We start from the raw sequence: 20,190 nt of genomic DNA on the forward strand, positions 1-20,190 counted from the left end.
AGAGTCTTTTTGTTATCTTTGTCTTCTCTTTTGTCAACAATTTCTAGAATGCACGCTTTTATTTGGTTTATTTGGTGCCTTTGTTCCAAGAAATGGGTGGCTACTGCCGATTTCATTACTTTTGTGCGAATGTTACTCTTGTGTTCTGTGAGTCTTGTTTTTAATTTACGTTCTGTTTGGCCAACGTATACTTTCCTGCAAGGGCATTTGATGAGATAAATAATGTTTTTGGTATCACAAGTACCTGTGACATTTAATTTGATTTTGTTGCCCTTCATAGGATGCATGATGGTATTGCCTTCCATAATGTTATGGCAGTTACTGCAGTTTCTGCATGGGATAGTGCCTTTGTGGATTTTTTTGACTTCGTTGACGTTAGAGCTTTTGATTATTTCTCCCAAGTTCTTAGCTCGAGTGTATGCAAAAATAGGTTCCTCCATAAAGATGTTTTGGAAATCCGGTTCAGTTTGTAACATTGGCCAATGTTTTTTAATGGCTTTTTTCACTAAATGGCTCACTGTGGAAAATTTACTTACACAAGTAATTTTGGCCTCTTTCTTCTTGGGTTTTGATTTTAACAAAGTTTCTCTGGTTTTAGTTTCAGTCCTTTCCATGGAAGCTTTTAGTATATTTTCTGGGTATCCTCGTCTTTTGAAGCGTTGTAGCATATTTTGAGTTTGCGTCAATGATTCCTGCGGGTTAGAGACAATTTTTTTAACCCGTAGTAACTGGGAGTAGGGTAAATGTTGTTTAAGAGGGCTAGGATGGAAGCTCTGGTATACCAAAAGGTTGTTCCTGTCTGTTTTTTTAGTGTACAACGTAGTTTCTAAATGATGGTTCTTTTTGATGATGGTCACGTCTAGGTAGTTGATCTGACTTTGGTGAATTTCTGATGTGAATTGGATGCGGGAGTCAACGGTATTCAACTGGCTGATGTTTTCAATTAGATTTTCTTTTTTTCCTTTCCATATGAATATGTCATCAATATATCTGACATACATACGTAGTCCTTGTTTCCATTGGTCCTTTTGTAAGATGTGTCTTTGCTCATATTGATGCATAAAGATATTCGCGTAGGCTGGGGCAGCTGGATTGCCCATAGATGTACCCGACTTCAGAAGGTACCAACGTTTGTCACATTCAAAATAACTGTGCATCAGAATAAAGTTCAACAATTCCAGTAAAAAGATTTTAGTTGGTTCGTCGTAATCCATAGTTAGTAGGGCTTCTTCTACTGCTTCCATACCCATGAGATGTGGTATGGAGGTGTACAATGCTTGAACATCGATGGTACATAGGGTGATTTCTTCTTCTGGTGCCAAACTAATTGATTCCAATTTTAACAGAAAATCGGTAGTGTCTTTCACAAATGAATCCATTGTGGTTACAAATGGCTGCAAATATTTATCAATCCATTTTCCCACCGGTTCATGCACACTGCCACATGTGGACACAATGGGTCGGCAAGGAGGTCTAATCGGATCTTTATGAATTTTAGGCGTGAGGTACAGCCTGGGTGTTTTTGGGTACTCTGTAGTCAAGTATTTTTTAACTTTCTCGTCAATGCATCCTCTTGATACACCTTCACAAATGATGTTTTCTAAAACCATTTGTATCTCTTTGGTGGGATTAGCATTTAATTCCATGTACGTGTTATCATCTTGGAGATGTACTGCAATTTGGGAATCATAATAGTCTTTGTCCATTATTACCAGGGCGCCTCCCTTATCTGCCTTTTGACATACAATGTTAGGATTATTTGCTATGGTTTTTAGAGTAGCATATTCTTTTTGTGTAAGATTCCGATGTTTGGTTTGTTTACGGCAGTTGATTTTGTTCAAATCTTGTTTGACCATTTGTTCATATAAGTCCAACGTCTTATGGCTGATTGGAGGAATGTAAGTGCTGCTTTTAGAAAGGCCCTTAAGGGGATCTTCACTTGGTACCTGAGTTTCTGTGACTATGTTAGAGAAGAAGTGTCGAAGTCTCAGTTTCCTCATAAGTTTGTAAAAAGTAATGTTTATTTCCAACTGGTTGGTGCGTGTGGTGGGCACAAAAGACGTCCCTTTTTGTAACGTTTTGATCTGGGTTGTGGTAAGATGCATTTTGGAAATGTTAATTACTAGATTCTCTATTTCTGATTCTTCTTCTTGTCTTTCTTCGAAGTTATCTGCCGTGTTTGAGGCGGTTCTTGTTCTTTTTCCGTTGTTGTTTGTTCTCTTTGACCTCCTGGGTCGTCCTCGACGCTGGGGCCTGCCTCTAAAAAAGGCTGTGTGGTTTTTGGAATATTTGTTACTGGTCTCCTTGTAGTGGGTTCTCTTCTATTGCTTTCTGATGTGGTATCTGTGTCAGTGGATGATGTGTCTGTCTGTTGAGTGTAGGGACGGTTTTGCCGCTTTCTCGCATAAATTTCTGCCCAATTATAAACTTCGCCTAACTTGTAGTCAATAGTGTCTCGGCGGTATTTCCGCAATTTCCTTTCATTCACTTCCTCTGTGTGTTTTGCTAGTTGTGATTTGATATCCTCCAATATAGTGTTCAATTCCTCTGATGTCATACCTTTACTTAGTTCATCTTTTACTTGGTTAATGTCTTTTTCAAGTTCTTCCAATATTTGCGAAAGTTCCTCGATTATCAGCAAGATAAGATCTATCGAACATTTATTTAAAATAGCGTACCATTTGTCCGTAAATTTTTTGGAATTTTTGCATAAGGATGGTTTCAATAGGATTCTCAGTCCGCGTGGGATTCTTGACGCTTTGTGGTATCTTAACATTGTGCTGGCATGCAACCTTTGGTTGATGATTTTCCGTGATAGATATAATAGTTGTTTGACTTGTTGTTCTTTAGATTTCGATGGGGTGTATTCACATGTTTCCTTTTGGATGAGAGCATAGATTTTGGTGGTTTCCTCAGTGGAGTATGCAAAGGTATCTGCCTTTGTTTCAGTTAATTTCGTGATTTCTTCGTACTGCATTTTCTTCGTTGCGTGCTACAGGTGCGGAGCAGGAATGATATAACAAAATGGGGTTATGAGCTGTGCACTGCTGGTTTATTCTACAATTATTTCGTATGCCGTGCTCCTGGGATTACTCCCCGCTCAGGAGTATTAATGATTCTTAGCAATCACATCTTGACCTGTGCCCTGGAAGGTCTGGTCATGTAGAACATGTAGTTGCAGCCACCATGTCTGGTTGCAGAAAGTTAGTTTACCCAGCTGCATCGAGAGCAGGAGACAACATTGATTGAATATTGTCTTGCTCGGGTATTCAAGATTAAAAGGCATACCAGTTGTGTGGTGACATGACTGAAGTAACATTTCTGATCTAGTGTGAAAATCATACACCAGTGTGTACTATAAATATTTCCTATCGCATGTGTAAGAATCTCTTGATTCATCTTTCCTGTTGAGCTTGCCTCACCATTACCTACATTCCATTGCTTTCCTGGTACTGTGGGGTCTGGGTAGCTGCAGGAATGACTATCCCAGTCTGGGAAATTGACTGGACAATTGAAAAACTGCTGTTGGAAATTGCACCATGGCTACAGTAGAAGTGTCCAAACCAATCTTGCTCTCAGGGTCCACCATTATCCTTGTACAGACAAAGGGTACTCCTGGCTTTATCCCTAATAGACCACTTCACTTATGCAGAGTCCCTTCTAGCGCGTCTGAAATTTCTGCACTTTGCTAACAGTGGTATGTGTCTCCTATCAATCAATCAATGAACATGTAAAGCGCACTACTTACCCGTGAGGGTCTCAAGGCGCTGCGGGGGGAGGCGGCGGGTGCTGCTACAGCCAGGTGTTGAGGAGCCTTCTGAAGGTGAGCAGGTCTTGGGTCTGTCGCAGATGGAGCAGGAGGGGGTTCCAGGTCTTGGCTGCGAGGAAGGAGAAGGATCTGCCGCCGGACGTTGTTCGTTTGGATGCGCGGGACGGCGGCCAGGGCGAGGCTGGTGGGCAGGGGTGTGGAAGTTGAGTCTGTTGTTCAGGTAGGCTAGTCCGGTTTTGTGGAGTGCTTTGTGTGCGTGGGTGAGGAGTTTGAAGGTGATCCTCTTGTTGACAGGGAGCCAGTGCAGGTCTCTCAGGTGGGAGGTGATGTGGCTGCGGCAGGAGACGTAAAGGATCAGTCGGGCAGAGGCGTTTTTGATGCGTTGTAGTCGTTGCAGGAATTTAATTGGGATTCCTGCATAGAGTGCGTTGGTCCTTCTGCTGATGAGGGCTTGGTTCACTGTTCTTCTGGTTTCGGATGGGATCCACTTGTAGATCCTGCGAAGCATGCGGAGGGTGTTGTAGCAGGAGGAGGAGATGGCATTGACCTGCTTTGACATGGAAAGGGAGGAGTCGAGGATAAATCCTAGGTTGCGTGCGTGGTCTGTGGGTGTGGGAGTTGCTCCCAATGTGGTCGGCCACCAAGTTTCGTCCCACGCAGAGGGGGTGGGGCCGAGGATGAGTACTTCCGTCTTGTCCGAGTTCAGTTTCAGGCGGCTGTTTCTCATCCATTCGGCGAAGGCCTTCATTCCCTCGTGGAGGCTGGTTTTAGCGGTGTGCGGGTCCTTGGTGAGGGAGAGGATGATCTGGGGGTCGTCGGCGTAGGAGATGATGTTCAGGTTGTTCTTGCGGGCCACTTGTGCGAGGGTGTCCATGTAGACATTGAACAGAGTTGGGCTGAGGGATGAGCTCTGGGGTACGCCACAGATGTCGGTGGCTTCGGATTCGAAGGGTGGGAGGCGAACTCGCTGGGTTCTGCCGGAGAGGAAGGACTTGGTCTAGTTCAGGGCCTTCTCCTGGATTCCGGCTTCTTGGAGGCGTGTTCTTAGTGTGCGGTGGCAGACTGTGGCGAAGGCAGCTGATAGGTACAGGAGGATGAGGGCTGACGTTTCCTTGTTGTCTAGTTTGCGCCTGATGTTGTCTGTGGCGGCGATTAGGGCTGTCTCGGTGCTGTGGTTCCGTCTGAATCCGGACTGGGAAGGGTCAAAGATGTTGTTGCCCTCGAGGTGGCGTGTCAGTTGTATGTTGGCGATTTTCTCTATAACCTTCGTGGGGAATGAGAGCAGGGAGATGGGCCGGAAGTTCTTGAGGTCTTTGGGGTCCGCCTTGGGCTTCTTGAGGAGGGCATTGATTTTGGCGTGTTTCCAGCTTTCCGGTAATGTTGCTGTGTCGAAGGAGATGTTGATGACCTTCCGTAGATGGGGTGCGATGGCTGTGTCGGCTTGGTTGAAGACGTGGTGTGGGCAGGGGTCTGACGGAGACCCTGAGTGGATCGAGTTCATGACAATGCGTGTCTCGTCGTCGTTGACGTTGGACCACGAGGTCAGCTGTTTGGTGCAGGCGGTGTTCGGGGTGGGGTCTGTAGTGGTCGGGGCGGGTGAGGTGTTGAAGCTGTCGTGGATGTCGGCGATCTTGCGATGGAAGAAGGTGGCCAGTGAGTCACACAGATCTTGCGAGGGTGGGATATCGTTGGTGTTGGCGCTGGGGTTGGAGAGTTCCTTCACTATTTTGAAAAGCTCTTTACTGTCGTGTGCTCTGTTGTCCAGGCAGGCTTGGAAGGAAGATCTCTTGGCTGTTCTGATGAGGTGGTTATGTCTGCGAATGGCGTCCTTGTGGGCTGCGAGGCTATCTGGTGTGTGGTCGTGGAGCCATTTCTTCTCCAGCTTCCGGCAAGTACGTTTGGAGGTCTGGAGCTATTCTGTGAATCGGGTGGCTTTCTTGCTGGAGTGGTTGGTGGAGGGTTTCTTGGGCGAGGGTGTTGGCACAGTCGACGATCCACTGTCTGAGGTTGTGGGCTCGGGGTCTGGGAGGTCTGTAGACGAGTGTTCCTCTGAGGGTGGTGTTGGGGTCGGTGTGGATCTGGAAGTGGAGGTGTTCGGCGGCGTTGAGCGAGTCGTCTGCGAGGGTGAGGACCTGGAGGGTGGACTTGTGGACAATGGCTATTACTCCTCCAATTCCGTTGGTGAGGTCTCTGCGGGTGATCTTGTAGCCGTCCGGGATGGCTATGGCAATGTCACGCACCGAGGAGTCGCTCCACCAGGCCTCGGTCAGTAAGGCAACGTCCGGGGCGGAGGTGTCTAGCAGGTCCCAGAGCTCAACGGCGTGTTTGCGTGCGGAGCGGGTGTTGAGTAGTATGCCGCGGAGGTGGTTGGGTCCGGTTCTTGGAGGTTTGGTGGTCCTGTCGCATGTGAAGTTGCAGGTGTGGCAAGTGAAGGGTCCGTGGGTGCGTTTGGGTGCAGCCTGGAACCAGCGGTGGTCTCGGCCGGTGTTGAGAGCATGGAGGGTGTTGGCGTCGTATCGACGTCTGGTGTTGTGGCGGGTTCGGGGTCCAGGGGGTCTGGCGCTGGGCGCGGTCCAGGCGCGGACGGGCACATATGGGCTTGCCTTTGGCGCGCCAGCGGCGCGGCCGTGCAGAGGCCGCCATTTAAGGCAGTGAGGGAGGGAGGAGCAGCTGGGAGGCGGGAGCGGGGTGGCAAGGGGGTGTGGACATAGGGGGCAGTGGCGGGAAGAGGGGAGTAGACTCGGGCGGGGGGTGGGTGGGGAATGCGCTATGCGGCTGGAAAACAAAAATAAAATAATAAAGATAAAAATAAAATACGGAGCAGGGGTACAGGAGAGGAAAGAGGGGGAAACACCTGCCCAGAAGGCTTGTTCCCCAAGCACACTGCGAACAGGGGCAGAGGGGTGCAGCTGGTGCGAACCTGCGATCGGCTTGGAGCGGGCTGAAGATCAGGTGGGCTGAGGAGCATGTGGAGCTGTTTGGGCAGCAGGGGTGTGACCTGGCCTGCAACCAGGGTCAGGGGTCCTATAGAAAAGCTAAATGAATCCTTCTTTGAGTCAAATAGTCATACATTTGTGCTTCTTAGCTGTGCTAGCCTTACTCTGACATTCCATGTCGGTATTGACAAGAAATTCGTCTCACCTTTCTCTTGTGCTAGAATCCAAGATGCCTAGTCATTTTGGGCATCTGTTATAATGCTTGTAGGGGTGAAGATTGTGACTTTGCATATTTCCAGCCATTAAATGCAGATCCACTCTCCCAACAGCTCCCCCACCCAGGACTCTGTTCTGTTTTCCCATCCAATAAACCCTACCTCACCCTACGGCCAAACTTGAACATGAAATATACAATCATAGAGAAAAATATTTAAAAAATGACCAAACATACCAAATGTCTAAAGTTGTAAAGTGCAAGTCATTTTACCAAAATGTTAAAGAAGAGAACAGGGGTTCTTCACCCTTCTACAATGCCCTGCTAGTCACCTCCCTTCAGGCACATTATAACAGTATGGGACAGCAAGTGTGCATACCATTCTTTGAGTTGTTGAAGCATCCACTGGTGGTTAGTATGTAGTACTTGAGGATTTATGGCCAGCACTCACATGTTGGGCAAACAATGTTGTTCGCAGTCCTTGGCAGCAACGCTTCCCACCTGAAAGCGCTGTGACTCGCTCTTCGCTTTGGCCGGAGTGGTCGCTCCCAGTGCCCCTGGCGAGTACTGGTATCGTTCAGCAGCGCATTTTCCCTGATTTTGCCTCCTCACTTTCACCCATTGCATTGCCTGGCTGCCGCTTTGTCTGTATTGCAATTAGACTCGTATTTTGTATTTCTGTGCTGTGTTAGCGCGTTCTGGTATCGTTCAGCAGCGCTTTCTCCCTGATTTTGCCTCCTCACTTTCACCCATTGCATTGCCTGGCTGCCGCTTTGTCTGTATTGCAATTAGACTCGTATTTTGTATTTCTGTGCTGTGTTAGCGCGTTCTCCCCAAGCGCTCTGTTGTGCTCCCCCCCTCCTCCATTTTGTTGGTTGTTGTCGTCTTGTAGAGCCCGCCCCGCCTCCCAGCTGAGCCGCCCTCGCCCCTCCCCCTCCACCATCCATATATGACAGTTCTTCCCGCGCGCAGCGTTCACGCGCAGCGACCGTGCCCAATCCGCGCCGAAGGTGCGCCAAAGGTAAGCCCGTCTACGCCCGTCCGCGCCTGGACCGCGCCCAGCGCCAGACCCCCTGCCCTTCGCACTGCCCAGCCCCCCCGCGTTACCTACGATGCCGCCACCCTCCTAGCCCTTAACCCCGGTCGCGCCCCCAACTGCGTCCAAGCCGCTCCTGGACGCACCCATGGACCGTTCTCCTGCCTCTCCTGCAAATTCAGCGGCACCGACAACGTCTCCGCTCCGACCACACCACAGATTCCCGACCCCAACCACCTAGAATGCATCCTTCTCAACACCCGCTCGTTCCACAGGCACGCCATTGACCTTTGGAACCTACTAGACACCATCTCTCCAGACGTCGCCTTCCTAACGGAAACATGGATGAACACCTCCTCTGCCCCTGACATCGCCATCGCTATCCCTGACGACTATAAGATTACACGCAAAGACCGCACCGACCATACAGGAGGAGGAATCGCTATCGTCCACAAGAAATCAATCCGCATCTCAACCAGCTCTGACGCCAACCTCGCCAACTCCGAACACCTTCACTTCCAGATCCACATCGACCCCAAGACCACACTCAGAGGCACCCTCCTCTACAGACCACCAGGACCCCGCGCAAAATTCAGTGAAGACATCACGGACTTCATCACCCCACACGCGCTCCCCTCCAAAGACTACATCCTCCTGGGAGACCTCAACTTCCACCTTGAGAAGATCAACGACCGCAACACCGCCACCCTCTTAGACAACCTCGCCAACCTCGGACTTAAACAACTGGTCACTTCCCCCACCCACATCGCAGGTCACACACTCGACCCCATCTTCACCTCTAGCAACCATGTCTCCTTCAACCACACTACGGAACTCCTCTGGACTGACCACAGCTGCGTCCACTTCACCTACAACAAGCCGAAACCCATCATCCACCTCCAACCAACTCGACAAAGAAACTGGAACAAAATCACCACGGAGCAGATCTCCTCATCGCTCCTCCAAACCTCCCCAGCCCTCTCTTCTAACGCCAACGAAGCCGCCTCCAACCTCACCCTTTGGTTATCCAACACCGCAGACACCTTAGCACCACTGAAAAAACGCCAACACAAAATCAAGAAGGCCTCATGGTTCAACGAGGACCTCAAGAAATCCAAGAAACTATGCCGCTCCCTTGAAAAGGCCTGGAAAAAAGACCCATCCACCAGCAACAAGGACGCCTTCAAAAACGCCATCCGTACTCACCACCAACTGATCCGAAAAGCCAAGAAAACAGCATTCAAGGATCGACTCGACATCAACGCCCACAACAGCAAGGAACTTTTCAACATCGTCAAGGAATTTTCCAACCCCTCGGCCAACTCCAACGACATCACCCCCTCTCAAACCCTCTGCGACTCCCTAGCCTCTTTTTTCCACAACAAGATTGCTGACATCCACAACAGCTTTGACAACCATCCCGGAAGCCAACCCACCCTACCATCAGCTGACTATCTTCCCCCCGTTAACACCCTTAACGCCTGGAACCCAATCACCACTGAGGACACCATCCGCCTGATGAATTCCATCCACTCTGGATCCCCCACAGACCCATGCCCTCACCACATCTTCAACAAAGCAGACTCCGTCATAGCTCCACACCTCCGAGACGTCATCAACTGCTCCTTCACCTCCGCTACCTTCCCAGAAGACTGGAAACACGCTGAACTCACCGCCCTTCTGAAAAAACCAACAGCAGACCCCACCGAACTCAAAAACTACCGCCCCATCTCACTTCTTCCATTCCCGGCCAAAGTCATCGAGAAAGCTGTTAACATCCAGCTCGCCGCCTTCCTCGAAGCCAACAAATCCCTCGACTCCTCACAATCTGGCTTCCGAGCAAAACACAGCACTGAGACCGCCCTCATCGCAGCAACAGACGACATTCGAACTCTACTGGACAATGGAGACACAGTCGCCCTCATCCTCCTCGACCTCTCGGCAGCCTTCGACACAGTCTGCCACAGCACCCTTTTACAGCGCCTCAGAAATATCGGAATCCAAGGAAAGGCACTGGAATGGATCACCTCGTTCCTCTCCGGAAGAACCCAGAGAGTCCGCCTCCCACCATTCAAGTCCGAGGCCTCTGAAATCATCTGCGGCGTACCACAAGGATCCTCACTCAGCCCCACCCTCTTCAACGTATACATGAGCCCCCTCGCGACCATCGCCCGCCAACACAACCTCAACATCATCTCTTACGCGGATGACACTCAACTGATCCTTTCTCTCACCAATGACCCCAGCACCGCCAAAACTAACCTACACGAAGGAATGAAAGAAGTCGCCGAATGGATGAAACAAAGCCGTCTGAAACTGAACTCAGACAAAACAGAAGCCCTCATCTTAGGTAAATCCCCCTCTGCATGGGACGACTCCTGGTGGCCGGAAGCCCTCGGAAACGCACCCATCCCGACAGACCACGCACGGAACCTTGGCGTCATCCTAGATTCTTCACTCTCAATGAACAGACAAGTCAGCGCCGTATCCTCTTCCTGCTTCAACATCCTTCGCATGCTCAGAAAAACATTTCGCTGGATCCCCACCGAAACAAGGAAAACAGTCACCCATGCTCTGGTCACGAGCCGACTGGACTACGGAAACACCCTCTACGCAGGTACCACCGCCAAACTCCAGAAGAAACTACAACGAATCCAAAACGCCTCAGCCAGGCTCATATTAGACATCCCACGCAACGAACACATCTCTGGCCACCTTAAAGACCTCCACTGGCTACCCGTCAATAAGAGGATTACCTTCCGACTGCTTACCCACGCACACAAATCACTCTACGACATCGGACCAGATTGCCTCAACTCTCGACTGTCCTTCTACACCCCCTCCCGACAACTTCGCTCTTCCAGCCAAGCATTCGCCACTGTCCCTCGCATCAACAAAACCACCATGGGAGGCAGATCCTTCTCATACCTGGCTGCCAAAACATGGAACTCACTCCCCGCTTACCTTCGCCTCACCCAGAATCACCTAGCGTTCAGAAAACAACTTAAAACGTGGATATTTGACAAATAATCCCCCTCCCCTCCCCAAGCGCCTTGAAACCCTCTGGGTATGTAGTGCGCTATATAAATTTTATGACTTGACTTGACTTGACTTGGCATCACTTCAGGATCTCCTTTTGTACTAGTCATAGAGTTTTCTGGGTCAGAGTCTGAATCTGTTGGGCTCTGAATAGAGTCAGCCCCGCTACTCAGTCTCAGGCAGGTCCTACTGCCCGTTTGTCTTCATTGCTCAATTATTGCAGCTTTGCATTTCACTGATTGCAACAATATAGGTCTTCTGGTTTTCTTTTGGTGTCACATGTTCCATGCCTTTTTTCATTTCCATCAGGTGTCACTTCACGTTCTGCCGCTCTTTGACATTCACTTCTAGGCTTCCGTTGATGTTTTAATGAAATGCGTCATTCATTCAGCGACCACCTATAGATTTGCTGGGAAAAGTAACATGACCTTGATATTCAAGTCCGAGTTTTCGCATCACCACCTAGCAGGAGTTTCCATTCATGCTGCAGCACAAAAGTGTAATCTAGGAATATGTGCACAATGGCATTTTCATATTGTACAGAGCAGATGTGTCTTGCTCTCTGAATGATGCAGTTAGTCACTGTGCCTATAGTTCACTAGTTTTAGTATAATTGGCCACAGTTTGAAATGCAGAGGTGGCAGGGGCAGAAGCTCCTTGTGCAACCTTTCAGTCGAAAACAACATTGACAAATCCTTAGGTAGCATGGCCTTAAAGAATAATAACACTTCTTGCCAGGCTAAACCCACTAAATTAGCCCCTGGTAGCTATGGCACAGAACAAACAGACTTAGCTTAAGGCAATGTGTTAGTATTCATACAGTGCCAAAACAGCAAGAAAAGTCAAAACTCCAGGCACTAGAAATCCAAAACTGAATTAGAAAAAAAGTAAAAGTTAATAAACTAAATGACACCAAAATAAAGTTCCTATAAGAAGTACCGAATATGTGAATTTTTAAAGATTTTAGTGAAAATAGTGACCAAAGCACTAAGGGCCAATGGTTGTGGAATACCAGGATCTAGGTATGATTTGAGGCTGACCGCAACAGAGCTATGGTCTGAAACATCAAGTGGAGTGTTCCTGGTGAAAATCTGAAAGTCAGGAAGTTCCTCAGTCCTCCTTCAGAAAGGGGCTTTGTCACGCTTCTGTAGAACAGCATTGACATTTTTACAGAGAATGGTACTTTGTTCCTTTTTGAGAAGAAAAATCCTCCCCAATTGGGACTCCATTGAAGCAGTAGTTGCTGCCATGGAGCTGAAGGCTGAATAACTGAAGCAGGTTGGTCCCACTGCTGCTTTTCAAGTCCCGATGCAGAATGGGATAGAGGTGCTGGGATCTTTGAGTGGGATGAAGCTGAAATCTTATCTGACGCTGTGGAACTGCGAGTTAGATACTTTTTCCGATGGGACCTACTGAAGCTCTAAAGATCTGGGAGAAATGGTTTAAACGTTTCCAAGCATTCTTCTGGTGCCAAATAGGTGGTGGTGTTCTTGCGTTATCATTATCGTTATCATTATTATTTGTGTAATAATATCATTATTATTTGTGTTAGCAATACTAAGTCAGTGCCAGTAAATGATGACGGGCTTGTTGCAGCATGAACATGGCACAGATGGAACCCACTGATCTTGCCATAGGTCTTGGACAATGCTACAATAGATAAGTTACAGGGGTGGGAGAGGGTGAAGCACTCCTTGCCAGTAACATATGTTAGCAAAACAGAGACAGGGGTTTGAAATCATTTAATTAAGCTGAAGGGAAGTGGCTGCTGCTTCTGTAGTAGGGGATTTCTGTGTATAGTCATAATCTAGTGAATAGTCCCGCCCATGTGCGTGGACCCCGGCAATCAAAAATAATCTCTTAAGTTGTCAAATCATGCAGACCCTGCAAGACACTTAAGAGAGAATTTAAAGACAAATAATGCAGCCTATATCCACAGGCTACACTGTCCAGTACTTCAACTAGAAATTCCACCAAACAACACCACACATAACCCAGCCTGCAGTTTCTACCATAGAGAAACTTGCCTCCACCAGTAAAAGACTCTGGAATGATAGAGAGGAAGGCATGGACAGACAAGCCCCATAGGCTGCCATTATGTGGCTTAAGTAGGATACTGTGCCTTTAAGAGAACTTTCCAGAACTTTCTCCCAGTATCCCAGAATGCATAGCAAGTCCCTCTTACTTTCAGTTCTTTTTTCCGGCTCCTGCTAACAGGACCCTGGCATTGAGCTCTCCCTTGTTTCAAGGGTTTATTGCATTTTTGTCACTTTTGTGTTTAAAAGTGTTTGAGTTTAGCTTTCTTTGTGCTTTTTTTTCCCTCTTGTGTGTTGGTTCAGGCGTTTTAGGGCTCTAAAATGCCTGGTCTTTTTGAGAAGTGCCAAGCATGTGGAAGGAAGAAGGCCAAGAGTGATCCACATGACGTCTGCATCGTCTGTCTCCCTGAAGAACATGTTCCTGAAGACTGTGTCATCTGCCAGCAGTTTTCAGCGAGGACCCTGAGGGACAGGCTGAAGATTAGGCTCTCAGGCCTTGAAGAGAGACGTCTGCAGGCTGCAGGTGGGTCTGGGCAGGCTGGGAAGGTTCCCTCTGCCTCTGCCGCTGCTGAGGCCTCTGGGGGGCTCCCCAGAGGCAGGAAGACCAGCAAACCGTCCCGGTCTCCGTCGACGTCGATTGCATCGGCGACGACGTCGAGAGGGATGACGGCGGTGTGTTCCCCATCTCCCCGGGGCTCCGGGTCGAGACGTCGTGATGACTCGACGTCGAAGGGCCTGGAGAGGCCGCCGTCGAAGCCACCGTCGACGGCATCGTCGTCGTCATCGTCTATGTCGGAGTCTACCTATCGACGTCGGAGACGAAGCGACAAGCATCGGCGCTCGCCGTCGAGGCGACACCGCCGATCGCCGTCGAGACACCGGTCGACGTCGAGGGGCTCCTCGACGTCGAGGACCTCAAGAAGGAGGAATCGACGCTCGTTGTCTAGAACGGAACGTTCGACGTCGCGGAGGCGGCGTACGGCGTCACGAAGGAAGAGGTCGACGTCGCGGAGGCGGCGTTCGACGTCGTGGAAGAAGAGATCGACGTCGCGGAGGCGGCGTTCGACGCCGGAGTCACGGAGGCGACGTTCGACGCCGGAAAAGCGACGCTCAACGTCGAGAAAGAAGAGATCGGCGTCTAGGAGTCGCTCCACCTCTCCTAAACGGCGCAAGACGAATTCTGGCCCCAGAAGTCAGACTGGTTCTAGTGGAGGACGCAAGAGGAAGCGATCACCTGCTGAAGGGGCTGGATCTCATCCCCCTTCGCCTAAGGGGTCACCGGGCTCGGTGTACTCGGTGGTATACACACCATCTCGGCCTAGGTCGCCACCTCCGCCTGTACCCAAGGAGGACCCTCCCATCAACCCTCCACTTCCGCCAGGCAGACCACTGCCACCGCTTCCACTGCATGGGCCGGCCCCTCGGTCGGTGATACCCCGGTCCCTCCGCCGAGGTCCACGTCGTTACCTCCTCTGCCTACACCTCCTAAGGGGACACCGAAACCTAGACCCCAGGAGGAACTGAGGAAGACTCCCCCACGGAAACCTGTGGAGCGGCCACGGGCTGGCAGATCTCGCTCTCGCTCTAGGAGGAAGGAGCGATCGCCCACGCGGTCGAGACACCGCCATAGGAGGCACGGATCTCGCTCTCACACAAGGTCCTGAGGGACCAGGGACTATTCTCCGACCTTGTCGGGGTCACCGGACATGAGGGTGTCTCCGATTGATGACCTGGTGACGTTCCATGATGTCCTTTTAAGGGGCGCTGCAAAGTTGGGCATATCCTTGACGGTGCCTACACCTAAGACTTCAGTCATTTTCTAAACATTGCATCAGAAACACCTGTCTCGTCCACTGCTACATCTGGTGCCGGGCCTGGAGGAACCGGCTATGGCCCTTTTCCTCACCCCTGCGGTGACGAAGGCGGCTCCATCGAGATTGCTGAAAAAGTACCGGGCTCCCGATTCGGACCCGGCCTTTCTGAGGGCGGAACCTCCTCCGGATTCTGTGATTGTTACAGCGGCCTGCAAACAACATGCCATCACCCCGTCATCCACGGTTCCCCCAGAGAAGGAGTCTAGATGGATGGATTCAGCAGGGAGGAAAGTATGTGGAACATCGGCGACCTCTATGAAGGCTGCGAGTGCCACAGCATTGTTGGGACGCTACGACCGCGCCCTATGGGACTCCCTCCAGCAGTTTACGGAACACTTACCTCGCGAGAAGTGGGAGGACTTCCAGGAAGTGCTGAATGAAGGGATGCTGGTGACGAACCAGATTATCAGCGCTGCAGCAGACTCATCCCTGTTGGCGGCACATGGGTTTTGCCATGGAGTTAACCAACGACGTCACGCCTGGCTCCGTCTTACGTCCCTGAAACCGGACGCACAGCAGAGGGTAGCCAACCTGCCATTCTCTGGCGAGACCCTCTTCGGGAAGCATGCGGATGACGAGATGGCCCGCATGAAGGCGGAGGCCGAGACGCTCACGGCTGTGGGCCTGGAGAAGCCTAAAGACACGAAGAAATCGTACCGCCCATTCCAACGGCGGTTCGGTGGGCAAGGCAGAGGACGTGGCCAAGCTTCGGGACAGTCGCAACAACAACAGTACCGTAAGCCGTTCCAGAAGCGCCAGAAGGGCAGAGGAGGCCAGCAGTCGGCTCCGGCGACCAAGGGCCAGGCTGGGTCTAGGCCCTAGGAACCTACTTCCCCCGGATCTGTTACCCACTCCGGTAGGGGGAAGCATTCAATTTTTTCTGGCAGAGTGGAGAAAAATTACTCAGGACAAGTGGGTTCTGAATATTGTTTGCAATGGATACAGTCTTCGGTTCACAAGCCCGACTCCAGCGATTCCACCGGTCAGCTCGCAGTTTCAGCTGCGCGAGCTTCAGGCGGAAGCGGATATCCTGTTAAGGAAAAGGACGATAGAAGACGTACCTCTGTCCCAGAGAGGAAGAGGTCTGTACCCCCGGTTCTTCCTGGTTCGCAAGAAGGACAAGAACGAGTTCAGGCCCATTCTGGACTTGCGACAGGCAAACAAATGGATTCGCAGGGAAAAGTTTCGCATGCTGTCGTTGCATCAGATTTATCCTCAGTTGCAACAGGGAGACTGGCTATGTGCTATAGACCTACAGTAAGCTTACTTCCATGTGCCCATTGCACACAAACACAGGAAGTTCCTGCGGTTCCAAGTCGGCGCCAATCATTATCAATACACAGTACTCCATTCGGACTAAAGTCTGCGCCGAGAACATTCTCGAAGTGCATGGCGGTGGTAGCAGCACACCTACGGAAGAACAAGGTGTTTGTCTACCCGTACCTGGACGATTGGTTGATCAAGGCATCCTCCTTCTCGGAAGCGCGAGCACACTTCCAGAAGACGTGCGTTCTCTTGAACAAGCTGGGGTTGCACATCAACATGTCCAAGTCTGTCCCGACTCCGGTCCAATGCATACAGTACTTTGGAGCCTCCATCAATACGCTGTCAGCAAGCGTGTCTCCTTCGGAAGAGCGACGATTATCTCTCCTTCGGAAGGCTCAGGCTCTTATGACAACTCCATCTACAACAGTGAGGACGGTGTCTTCTCTACTGGGATCGATGGCCTCTTGTATCTTCCTGACGCCACACGCACGGCTGCACATGAGACCGCTGCAGGAGTGCTTGGAAGACCAGTGGGATCAGAGGACAGAATCTTGGGACGACAAGATACGACTGTCGCTGCATGCTCTTCAGTCTCTGAAGTGGTGGTGTTCAGCGGAGAATCTCCTCAGAGGGGTTCCCTTTCACAAGGACATTCCCACGTAGACTGTCGTGACGGATGCTTCTCTCCTGGGAAGGGGAGCGCACTCCGGGAACCTGCAGATTCAAGGAACGTGGTCACCAATGGAGGCCACGTATCACATCAATTTCCTGGAACTCAGAGCTGTTCACTTGGCACTGAAGGCCTTTCTTCCGTCCTTCCAGACCAACTCTCTGCTTGTACAGATGGACAATACCACCACGATGTATTACCTCAACAAGCAGGGGGGCTCGAGATCACGCACTCTGTCGCAGGAGGCGCAGGCGATCTGGCACTGGCTCCTAGCCAGAGGACTGACGATAACGGCTACCCATCTGCCAGGTGTGCAGAATGTTCAGGCAGACGCACTGAGCAGACTGGTCCAGGAAAACCACGAATGGGTCATAAACGACGAAGTACTAGGAGAAGTCTTCGCAAGGTGGGGAACTCCAGACGTAGATTTGTTCGCCACCGCCGAAAACAGCAAATGCAGAGACTTCGCCTCCAGGTACTACCAGAGGGGGACGCTGGGGAATGCGTTATGGATCGACTGGTTGAACAGCTTTCTGTACGCTTTTCCTCCCTTTCCCCTGATTCCAGCAGTGCTCATCAAGCTGGCCCGTTCCAGGGCTTGGATGATACTCATTGCCCCGGAGTGGCCCAGGCAGTGGTGGTTCACGGACCTGCTTCACCGGTCTCTCCTTCCTCACATTCGGCTGCCGTGCAGGCCGGACCTTCTCACGAAGTTCGGGGGACGGATGTTACACCCCAACCTCTCGTCTTTGAGTTTGGCGGCATGGCTCCTGAGATAGTGCAATATGGCCATCTGAATCTGCCCGCGGATTGCATGGACATACTGAAGGAGTCTAAGAGGCCTTCCACTCGGACTTCCTATGCTTACAAGTGGAAGAGGTTTTGTATCTGGTGCCAGTCTAAGAACCATGACCCGACGACGTGTAAGGAAGATGTCATCCTCCCTTACCTTCTACATTTGGCGCAATCTGGACTTAATGTTCATTCCATTAAGGTTCATCTCGCCGCATTGACTGCCTACAGGAAATGCCCTTCACAGACTTCCTTTTTCCAGATCCCTGTGATCAAAGATTTTCTGGAAGGATTGAAGAAAGTATTCCCTCCTGTCAGGCTTCCTTCGCTTTCATGGGAACTGAATGTGGTGCTGTCCAGGTTGATGAAGGAGCCTTTTGAACCTATTCATAAGGCTTCGTTGCAGCACCTGTCCTGGAAGGCGGCGTTCCTCGTGGCCATTACATCGGCCCACAGGGTGAGTGAAATTCAGGCGTTGTGTTGTCAAGAACCTTATACTGTATTTCATGGTGCTAAGGTTGTTATGCGTATTCACCCTAAATTTCTTCCCAAGGTTATTTCTGATTTTCATGTCAACCAGACTATAACTTTGCCTACGTTTTTTCAGAACCCTTCATCTCCAGCGGAAAGGTCTCTCCATTCCCTGGATGTTAGGAGGGTGTTGAAATTTTATCTGGATAAAACCAAAGATATTCGTAGGTCTGACCAGTTGTTTATTAATTATGGATCAGTCAGGACGGGTCTTGCTACCTCTAAGCAGTCCATTTCTAGGTGGATTGTGTCCTGCATACATTTGTGTTACCAAAAGGCTAATAAGACCTTAGGAGGTAAGCCTAAGGCTCATTCCATCAGGGGCAAAGCTGCCACGACAGCCTTGCTCCGTAACGTGCCGATAGCTGAAATCTGCAAAGCAGCCACTTGGAAGTCGGTTCATGCCTTTGCTAAGCATTACTGTCTGGACACTGATGCCAGGGCAGATGCTCAGGTTGGGCAAGCTTCGCTGCGGAATCTGTTCGCACAATAGTGGCGTTAATTTATTTCTCCACCGCCGCTTTGGTGTGGGGATGGGCTTGCCATTCTATTCACTAGATTATGACTATACACAGAGATCCCCTACTACAGAAGGAGTAGTTTCTGTCCTGTAACTCCAGTTCTGTAGTAGGGGTATCTCTGTTATAGTCATAAGCGCCCGCCCTCCTCCCCGGTGGAGATAATTCTGCATGTAAGGAATGCTACAGGTCTGGCGTGCTACGCCTTCAAAAAGAACTGAAAGTAAGAGGGACCTGCTATGCATTCTGGGATACTGGGAGACAGTTCTGGAAAGTTCTCTTAAAGGCACAGTATCCTATTTAAGCCACATAATGGCAGCCTATGGGGCTTGTCTGTCCATGCCTTCCTCTCTATCATTCCAGAGTCTTTTACTGGTGGAGGCAAGTTTCTCTATGGTAGAAACTGCAGGCTGGGTTATGTGTGGTGTTGTTTGGTGGAATTTCTAGTTGAAGTACTGGACAGTGTAGCCTGTGGATATCGGCTGCATTATTTGTCTTTAAATTCTCTCTTAAGTGTCTTGCAGGGTCTGCATGATTTGACAACTTAAGAGATTATTTTTGATTGCCGGGGTCCACGCACATGGGCGGGACTATTCACTAGATTATGACTATAACAGAGATACCCCTACTACAGAACTGGAGTTACAGGACAGAAACTACTCCTTCTGCTAAGTGTTTGCTTGTTGTTGTTGTGTGTATGTGGTGGGGATAAACACACCCAAGAAATAGGCTATGTGGAAATCAATTAAAAACAATCCTTGACAAAACTAATAGGTCATGTGTGGGCTGCAGTCTTATTGGCGTTGCCAGTACTTGTTTCCTTGGTAAAGGTTTTTATAAAATCTTATGCATGGCTGATTGTGTGAGCACGTGCATTCATGGGTGGCCATGCTGGAATGTTTTTGTTACAGTTTTATTAAAAAAATTAATTAAAAATGTCTGCCCATTAAACCCTGCGCTGTGCACATGAGCAGCCATCTTTGAGTGGAGTTCATCCTGCAGGTGGCTTTGTGTTAACAATTTGTTTCTTTATTTTTCGATTGAAATTGTTATTCCTCTCAATTTTTTTTTTTTTTTTTTTTTATCTTTTTATTTGAATAACCAGCTCCATAACATTGCACATCAGTTAGCAACGGAAGTTCATTGACAATTACAAATAACATCAGCCGCAGATTCGTTAGAAATAATTAAACCCAACCACCACGACAGACTCCTCCCAATAAATATTGACCCAACCCCAGTGGACCCCCAACTCTGAACCCATCGAAGCAGACAAATTGTATTCACCAACCCCACCCAACTCCCCCTCCCTCCCGCCAGGTCCACATTGCGGCCCTCCTTATTACAGCCGCACCCTAAGGAATCCAGTGCAAGACGGGTGTCACAAGGCGTCAGCATTAAGTGCACAAACATGGAGTACAAAGTTCCACACTGATCATCTCTCAGGTCGGCGCCTCATCCGCCTGCGAAACCATCCACTCTCCCCGGTACCTCCTCCAAGCCGCCCAT

At 49.8% G+C, this 20,190-nt stretch overlaps 1 protein-coding gene across 2 annotated transcripts in view; it reads left to right on the top strand.

Moving 5' to 3' along the window:
- ZC3H14 (zinc finger CCCH-type containing 14) overlaps positions 1-20,190 on the top strand; it is a 355,429-nt gene that overhangs the window by 126,393 nt on the left and 208,846 nt on the right. The gene's annotated exons all lie outside the window — the stretch shown is intronic.

This window comes from Lissotriton vulgaris, chromosome 9 (assembly GCF_964263255.1).
Source record: "Lissotriton vulgaris chromosome 9, aLisVul1.2, whole genome shotgun sequence".
Taxonomy (NCBI): domain Eukaryota; kingdom Metazoa; phylum Chordata; class Amphibia; order Caudata; family Salamandridae; genus Lissotriton; species Lissotriton vulgaris.